This window comes from Dermacentor silvarum, chromosome 10, assembly GCF_013339745.2.
Source record: "Dermacentor silvarum isolate Dsil-2018 chromosome 10, BIME_Dsil_1.4, whole genome shotgun sequence".
NCBI classification, from domain to species: domain Eukaryota; kingdom Metazoa; phylum Arthropoda; class Arachnida; order Ixodida; family Ixodidae; genus Dermacentor; species Dermacentor silvarum.
In genome coordinates, this window is record NC_051163.1 from 1,971,134 (window position 1) to 1,981,112 (window position 9,979).

Genomic DNA, 9,979 nt, shown 5'->3' on the forward strand with positions numbered 1-9,979 from the left:
GTACATCTGCTGTAAACTATGTGGTCGAACCTCTCACGCTGTCTGACGATCTGCGGCGTCGTGGTCGCGAGACTGTGCACGTCAGCCGGCTTAAACCGTATTACGATCCCTCTATCGTGTCGTCACCATGAGTCGCCAGGATGGCTAGTATTTTCTTGTGGGGCCATTGTAATGACGAAGTTAGCACAAGCGTCGCTGTGGTCGCGTGGCTCCTGAAGTGAGGAAGAGAAAGACGAAAGGATCGGTGTCGCTGGTTTTGCCTTGCGCTGGCGTTTGGCTGGAACTGCTCGGGTGCTCTTTGCGCTGGACCTAACGGGATTAAACGCCAATAAACCCCATATCACTGTACTTAGATTTAGGTGCACGTTAAAGAACCCCAGGTGGGCCAATTTTTCCGGAGTCTCCCACTACGGCGTGCCTCATAATCAGATCGTGGTTTTGGCACGTAAAACCCCAGGTTTTAACTTTTTTAGTTCAAAGCTATACGAAGTAAGGATAGTAGTTTTATCGGCCGTATAAACTTGTAAACACTGGCATACTAGCAAAATTAACAAGCATGGTGCCATGCGCGCACAAACAAACATGAAAACATCTCACTCGATGACTGCGGAAACCCCTGTCAAAGCGCTGGAGTGAGGAAGCGCGTCAGAAGCAGCAGCAAGCGCCTGCCGCCTCTCCCGCATCAACACGAACTAAGCCGCGGAAACACAGCATGTGCGGACTCTGTCCCCGTCGCAGATGGTGTTCAACATACAGCGGCACGGGCGGGCGCGGCTTCCTGGACCGGACCCAATAATTAAATTTTTAGGCGCGAAGCACCTTAGGGCCGAGCCTTGTCCCTCGTAGTCCGTTGTCCGTTCGTAGCTCTGGTTTGCATGGAGACCGCTAGGGGCGCTGTGGTGCACAAGGGCTATATAAGCGCTGTATATACTGCACACATGTACAGTATATATATATATATATATATATATATATATATATATGTATGTATGAATATGTATAGTATATGTACACCAAGCTCCGGTTCCGCTTCTGGTTCGGGAAGCCGGCTTCCGGATAACGCTTCCGCCGTTTTGCCCGAATGATCCCCCGGTGCTTCGCCCACTCATCATCATTCACTTCATCGATATGCGGTGTTTTTTAATATATGGGAAGGGAAGCGTTGGTGAAGTGTTTTAATAAATGCTATACCACTAATTGCGATGCGTGCAATTCTGTTTAAAGGGTCCATCACCAGGTTTGACCATCTTGAGCTGACGAGCGGAGTGCATACAATACGCGCTCACGATCATGTCTGCTAAGCAATACTATCCATAGCAATACACCGCTACGCGCCGCGGAAACAGGTCAAATTTCAGACTAAACGCCGTGTGCCCTTCTCCTCGACGTATATCGCGCAAGTGTGCCTACGTAGATCTCAGTGCTGTGACATCGCTCGAAGTGACACGTGACTTCGAGAATTATTGGAGGCAAAGTCAGTTATTTGTTCAATGTGTTGCTTCAATAGACGAAAGTTTAGAGAAATAATAAAACATACAAACCGAATGTCTGCGTGTTTTTGTTTTACTTCTCACCGCAGCAAGAGAGATGTACTTCCGTTTCGTCTGGCAATGCAGCGCATGCTGCATTGCCTAGGTTGCTATTTCTGTTGTTTTGAGAGGGCCGCCAGGTTCTGTCCACTGTGTCACGTGGTCCGCATAAATGGTGAAACGGACGCCGTGAACCGGTCGTAGACGCACAGCCAGTCCTCGCATGACTAGATTAAACAGCGTAGGCGATAAACTTTCGCCCTGAGGGACACCTACATTGTTCGTGAATGTCCTTGGACATGTTGTCACTACGGATCCCGAATGTCCGATGCTCCAGGAACGATTTCACAATGTTTACAATCCGTATTCCAGGGTGCGCTTCTTCGAGCGCCGAGATTACGGCTTCGTGTGTGACACTGTCGAATAGCTTCCGTAGGTCCACGGCGACCAGGATGCCGGGAGCCTTCTGCCTACCCCGCCGCTTCCTGGTGCAACGACGGAGCTAAAAGGGGCTGTCTTGAGTGCAAAGGCCTGCTATGAATCCAGTCTGACTTGGGTCAAAGTATGGTTCGTTGTGACTTTTCTCGAGATGGTAGGTGAGCCGCGTGAGGACTAAGCGTTCGAGAAGCTTGCAAAGTGTTGTCAACGAAATAGGCCGCAAATTGCTGACATAGTTTGCAGGTTTGCCTGGTTTTGGGATAGGGCTCACCACGGAGTGCTTCCACTCGGCGGGAGTTTCGCCTGATAACCAAACTTTGTTTATCTCTTCCTTTAACTGTTATTTTCCTGGTTCGCTGAGGTTCCGCAACAACTGCCAGGTAATACCATCCTTGCCCGGTGCACTCTTGGCGTTGACAGAATCAAGAGCCATGGTCAGTTCTTGCATAGTGAAAGCCGATTCAATATCTGTGTCCGACGTGGGAACCATGCGTTGGTAAATTTTAGCATCAGGTGGTAAATCTGGCTGAGGGAAGAAAGTGTGCGCCGCGTTCAGTTTGAACTCTGAGGGTGAACATCCAGTAGCCAGCATTACATTCCTGACGGTATTGCACTTCTTTCTCTTTCCAGACATGCCCTTGAAAGTGGACCACAGCTTCCGCATCCCAGTCCGTTCGTCAAACGAGGCGCAGACGTCGCACCATCGTTCTTGGTCAAGTTCCTTAGCATAACGACGCGCCTGCGCCGTCTTGTTAGGAACCTTGAGCAAGTCGACGTGTTGCTTCCCGTTCTGGATGTACACCTGATGTACCACGGCTCGCGTGTCCCACAGATTGAGGAGATGCTTGTCAGGTGTGGGAAGATGCTCGTCCACTTCAATATTTCTAGTGGCTTCCCGAGCTGCACTTGAAAGCTTCTCTAGGAACGGTGTGTTCTTGTCGCAGGCCTCAAAACAGGAACGGAACATGTCCCAATCTACGGCTGACGTCATTCTTTTCTTCTTTCCGGCGGCCTTCGCCTCGACTTCAATCCAGATTGGGTAGTGATCGCTGCCCATAGGGTCGTCGCCACACCTTCCGTCATTCACAAGTCCCGGTGTCGTCCAAGTCAAGCCAGGTGTGCTGTCATGCTGGCCCGGATGGAGTGCGTGACGAGTGGGGTAGTCCAGGTCGTTCGCCAAGATAACGCCGGCTGTTTCAACTTCTTCAAGGTGTATACGTCCCCTTTCTGAATTCATGTCATATCCCCAGCTTTGATGAGGAACATTGAAGTCTCCTCCAACCAATAGTCAATCCTTAGGGTAAATGTTTCGCAGTTCCCGCAACCATGCGAAATTACCTTTCTTCGCACCATCTTTCTTGTAGCAATTGGTTTCTGGGCGAAGGTATCCGGACACAAGTAATGTTGACGACCTCTCAATTTACATCGCACTGCCACCACCTCTTACATCTTGCTACAATACTTGCTGTGTCGAGCTTTGCGTGCGGCACATGCCTACGCACAAAGACAGCCGCCTGTGCTTCAACTTGCTCTTCTCTCTGTTGGTCCAACTTTTTCTTTCCAGTCTGCGCATGTAATATGCTGGGTTGAAAATACCCTTCATAGCCCCGGATGCCAGGAGTGGCGCCCCTCGTTTCTTGCAACAGAAGCAGTGCCGGCTTGCCCACACGTTCAAAAAGGGCGTTGAGTTCGGCGGCGCACTGGTTGAGCGAGCGGCAATTCCACTGCAAGACATCCGGGGACTGTTCAGGCACTGCATTGCGACCACTGCTGTTTGGTGAGCTCTCCATGATGGGACAAAATGGCCATCATTTGATCCTGCTGTGTCTGCAGGGTTTGCATAAACTGTTGCATCATATCCTGCTGTGCCTGTTGCATTTGATGCCATTGCTTTAAAGCTTGTTCTGTCTGTAAAACTTGCCTGTGCGCCTGAGCTTGTTGTTGCATTACCTGGGCTCTCGTATCGTTCAGACATTGCGTGACGTACTCGGGAGCGTGGTATGCCTGTGGGACGACTTCCACTGATCTTCCTGTTTCTTCTTTTGACGGCTCATGGGGTGGGTTCTTGAGCTTTCCCCCGTTCTTTGGGTGCGGCCGTGTATGTTTAGGAGGTGGGGCAGAGCCTCTTCGTGGTGACAGAGATTGTCGTCTCTTCGCTTGGTCAATGAACATTATCTCCTCTTTCCACTCTGCTAGGCGATGCTGGAGTACTAGCTTTTGCTCGTTTCGCTCCTTCAGTTGTTGCTTAAATCGTGTCCGAGCCGTGTCTATGGATCGCTGGATTTCCGACAGCTGCTTCTGGAGATGAGACCATGTATTCTCAAAATCACGGGTGCTGACTTCGGTTTTCATGTCATAAATCTGCTCGAGCTCCTTGCGATCTCTTCTCCGCACCACGGAGTGAAACGAGACGTTTTCTTCGAAGTCTTCTGAGCACCAGAGGTTACTGAAGCGTAGGGCACCGGAGAAGGCTGTGATGTTGACAAATGAACACCAGAATCCGGGGATTTGCTTGATGGTCTTGAGTTTGAGCTTGCCTTCGGCTGCTTACGGCTTCCACTCCTGCCTTTAGATAAGTAATTTGATTGACTAGACGACTTGCCATTCTTGCCTGTTTGTGTGGCACTGCGGGACTGGTGTCCTTGTGCAGTCTTGGCGTGTTTGGCAAAAAGCTTGCGCTGTGTGCACGAAGCGTTTATAGCCAGGTGGCCGTGACTCAGGGAGTTCCTCATGCTGGGAACCACATCGAGGGCACACTGCATTCGCCGCAGGGCACACATCTCGCTTATGGCCCAACCCATGGCACTGGAAGCACACCACGGATCGCGGCTCGTAAGGGATGACATTCTTGAGAAAATCCCAGTATTTAACGTATCGAGGGGGGCGGGATGATGCGAAAGTAATAAACACCGACCCGCTCTTTCCCATATGGCGGGCAAGGAGTATCTGCACATTATCACTGACAAGTGCTTCAGCCAGCGTCTCCGATGTCTCATCAGGTGTGCATCCGTATATAACACCACGTGACATGCCCTCGCTCGAGACCTGGTGCACAGACACTGGGAGAGGTGGCGCCGACGGAATTTTCAGGGTATTCAGCTTTAGTAAATCTGATGCTTGTCTTTCGTCGCACGTCTGGACTGTGAGGGTGTTCGATGCGTCGTTGAACCACAGCAGTTGATGTTGAGCCAGCCTCTTGTCGTGCGATAGTGCGCTAATGGCCTATTTCACCTCACGGGCGTTAAGCGAAACGATACTGCGTCGTTCCCTAGGCCGTATGGCTAAAACGAAGCAGCCAAGTTCGGTTCGCTCGACAACTCTTGCAGGTCTAGTTGAATGCCGTTGTTCACGCTGGACCGTCTGGAGTGAGTTGTGGCGCGTTCCCGTAATCCGTCCCCTTCGAAGCCTCCTTCAGAGTCATGGCTGGACCACTCGGCTTGGAGACAGGCTGCCTTGCGTATGACAGCATCATCACCGAGCTGCTCACTCTCCCATTCTTCGTCATTTACTATCGTATATTTCTTCACGTGCACTTTGGCGCCTAGCTTCTTGCATGCCTGCTGCAGAAGCTGGGAGCGCGCGCTGCGTTCGAGCTTGCCTTTTAGATTCGTCAGTCACAGACGCAGCTGCGGATGCTACATCCATCAGCTCTTCTCCACGTGGTGTCGTGGAGATAAAGCATGAAGTTCCAAGTTGCACAATGATGACCCTAGATGGTGCTGCCATAACACCGGACTCGGATGCCGGTAACGAAGCCAAGCCTGTTGTCAGGCTTAGCATTCGTTCCGACGTCGCAAACGAAGTGTCAAAAAATGTTCTGACGAGCTCAAAACTCAGTGAAACTGCGCTCACTTGTTCGGAAGGTGAAGTCCTCCAACTGGTAAGAGCGTTGACGAAGAGTGTGGACTTGAACCACGGGATTAAGACTTGTTCTCGAGAGCACCAAAAAGCGCGGCCTTTCCTGTCGGCGTCCAAACCGGAAGTCACCATCCAAGAAAATTTCACGACTTGGGCCACGGTGTAAAAAGGAAGGTGATCCGACGGCGGCGCGAGGCGCGGCCACTTAGTGTGACTCTACGCACGCCGCTGCCGCAAGGGGCAGCACCTGTTTTGGGGGCCACTTTTTCGTTCGCTTTGCTGACGCTTTTATGGACACGCGCGGCAGAAGTGCTTTATTTCGACGAATATATGTCGTTAGCCTGCTTAAAACGACTCTACTTGGTTGGAGGAACGTCCCTTTATATTTCTGCCGACATTCCGATTGACTCCGACGCGGCGCGCAGCGGTAAGCGCAGCGCGCCGTCTGCTCGAGCAGACGACGCGTCTCTCTCGTGTTCGAAATAACGGTATTTTGACTGTAAGTGGCATGAAACCTTCTACCTGCTCAGGATTTGGCGTCTAAATAACGAAAAATTGCATATCTTTGGGTATGGGTGTTTAAATGCTGACGGAGGTCGTAAATTATCCACTTTTGTGTTGCTGCTCCAAGGCCTCCTGAACACGTGCTGCTCCTAGCGGCGGCGCTCACTTCCGGTCACACGAAGTGGCCGCTCTCTCGCCCCAGCGCGGGCGCGCCGTCGGAGCACCTATCTTCCACCGTGAATTGGGCTCTGCAGGTCGCCTCAACCAAGGCCACCTAGAGGCCAAGGCCTTCAGATCTACTGTCTGAAATTTTGAATCAAGTTTTTCCTCCTCTTCCGAGAAAGAAAAACGAAAGAGGCGGGGCCCGTTGCATTACGCGATTCTCCAGCTTCGGCATGAGAGAACGCAGGGAAGGAATTTCGCTTGCAGAGGCTAGACGGGGCAAGGGGAGAGAGTGGGCTTCTTACATTTTTGGAGTTCTGGCAGCCAACCAGTTCCGGTCCTGATAGGAATACACGTGGGCTGGGACCTCAAGACAACCCGAAGCTGCCCGAAGTTTGCAAAATCGAACACCAGGACAGCTGCCCACGGTATAAACGTAAACATGCTACCAGCATGGCTGCGGTGGGCGTGGCTGGTGCTCCAGGCGCGCGCTTGTCGTAGTCGGCCCATTTATGTGTTGCCCGCTTGATCATATATAATTGCATTCGGGAATACGATCACTTTTGCGAGATTTGGCGCGACTCCGCACAGGACGCGCACTGGGCACCTCACTTTGCACAGCGCAACAAACGGCCTCCCGACACGTCCGATGCCAAGACGCGAACTCGCGCTAAGTGATCGCCAACGCGATCGCTCGAGGATTCGCTCGACAAAGACATTCGCTCGATTGCTCGACAAGGACTTTGTGCTTCCTACAAGCACAATAGCACCAAGTGCCGCTTTAACGCTCCCTTCATGCCCATCGATGAACCCATAGTCGTGGCACCTTTCCCCAGTGTGGAGAATGAGGCGCAGAAGAAACACATCGAGAACCTCCGAAACAAGTACCAAGCCATGCGCCAGGCCCTCGAAACGACCATCTATGATTCAATGGAGCCGTTCTGGGAGCATGACGGCATCACGGACAAGACAAAAAATGTCACAGTTTCGCCCTAAGGGCGAAACAATGAATGCGATAGCAACACAGCAATGTCATACGAAGTAAGGTGAGCGGCTTTGGTAGCAATATGAATTGTAGTAAACATGAGCTGATTAAGTAAGCAGGTGTGCTGCGGCGTAAGTAGACCGACATGAAGAGAGACTCGATGACTATGAGAAGGCGCGTGTGAAACGGTGGTGTTGATGAGAAGCGCTGCCCGTGGGCAGCGCGTGTGAAGGGACACACCTGTAGCGCTGCACTGCCGATCCGGGCAGCATTGCATGTGTAGCGTGCGTTGGAAAATGTGACCCGACTATTACTAACTGAATGAACAAGCGTGGTGTGAGCGCGCACAAACAAACACGAATAGATCACACTGAATGACTGCAGACAACGACTGTCAAAACGCTGGCAGCAAGCATACGCCGCTGCGGGCGAAGGTACGTGCGGTCTATCGCTTCAACGGAAACTGAGCGGCGAATGCACGGCGCATAAAGGTCAGAGCCGTGTGGAGATAAGAGACGGTGCGGACGAGCGACGAGCGCCATTGTTGGCGGAGTAGAAGTGCCCCCCCGCTCTCTCCGGCGCTGGCTTCCTGCTTCCTTGCTTGCGCGTGGGAGATTGAGTGCGCTCGCTCTCCGTGATAGCGCGCGTCCCCGCACGCTTCCGCTCGGGCATACGGCGCGCGGCGAAGATTTTATCTATAGGGAACCTCACGGCGACGGCGACGGCAGAAATTCGGTTGAAGTGTCCATATAATTGCTATCGCAATAAAAACATTTCGGTTCTCCGAGTGGGTACTTCTCGTCCCAGCCTCATGATACCCCGTACCGTGCAGCAAAAGTCGGTGAATCAATTTAATCCATGGTTGGCGTCCATCCTAGATTCAAACATGGATCTTCAGATCATGCTTGACATTTTCACATGCGCTGCTTACGTGGTTGCATATGTAAATAAGGCCAACCTAGGTATTGGTAATACACAGCGCGAGAACAAACAACTCTTCCGTGTCTGCTATTCGTCTCCGTATTTTTTTCTCGCGCTGTTTATTACCAGTATGAATAACCAACTAGCCCAATCAGCCACCTTAACAACCGAGGTATGTCCAATCTGAACCGGGCGGCGCAAGAAATTGTCAAGGAGAAGGGCGACATGGATAATAAGTAGGCACTGAGACATCTGGTTGTGAAGATGCTCATTGCGATCGAGCTATCCGCACATGTGTTTGTTCAAGCAGGACATGTCGGAGGCGGAGGTGAGCGCGTACTGAGGAAAGTACGCGCTCAGATGGCGGATGAAGGCTTGGATGACACGGATGTTTGGAAAAGAACTATGATCGAGTGCTACGACGACCGCGCCCCTAAATCGTAAGCCGTCACTCTTGCCGAGTTCGCTACAGGCTGCAACCTGCAAGAAAGAGAGTACGCTACCGCGGTTACTGCATCGACGATGCAGTTCAAGAGAGAAGATGCCCTGCTCTTCTATCTGTTCTGTAAGGAGTTGGACATCTTAGATCAAAACTGTTTCGAGCGACTCTACGAGGAAAAAGTATACCTCAATCGAGAGCACAAATCAGGCTACCAGAGTGACGTGAACATTGACGAACTTCTTGAGGTGTTCTATTCTGTACTCCCACCCAATAACGAGGAACGGGGCACAATTTCTGAGCTTGCTGATGTGAGACTGCATCTGCCGGCCATGGAGAACGACGACTCTGGTCCCCTAGGCATCGGTGCAGTCGTGTCCAATGCCCCGTTTAAGTAATGCCCTGCCGTGCCCACGCGCAAAGGTGTGAGCAGAGATTAGTACTTGGACACCACGCGGAAGACAAATGAAGAGCAGTACGAGATCGTCCGAGAGGTCTTGCACCGACTAACCACCCCGGGCTCTCTCTACCACTGCAAATTTTCTTCGCTGGATCCGGCAAGACATTTGTACTGCGCCTCATCATGGACGTCTACAAAGGGCGCTCTAACCCTGCTGACTCAGACAATGTAAACGCCTATGTGGCCTGCGCAACAACAGGAAAGGTGGCACTTGGCGGAGTAAATGTACACGCAGCGCTCAAGCTTAGCCTCAAGACAGACGGCGGAACCTTCCACTTTGCATTCAGAAATGTTAAATGCGTAATTATCGACCAAGTGAGTACGATGTCTGCCTTCAGAGAATTGGCTCGCGACTCCGCACCATCATTTACAAATACGTGCAGCCCTTCGGCGGCTTAGACGTTATTCTCTGCGGAGACCTGCCCCCCGTCCGGCAGCCCAAGTGTTCAAGCGCGTCAAGACGGACACTGTGTTTAACGCGGAAATTACATAGCTCCATCTCTCATATTTTCCACTCACGAAGGTCGCACGACAAAACTATCTCAGATTCTCCACCATCTTATGAAAACTGGAGACGTGTCGAATTAGACCCCGAGGAAATCGCACTGATCGAGAGTCGGTTCGTTACGCAGTAGAAAACACCAGCTTCTTGGGCCGGTGTCATCCGCTAGTTCTACTCCAAC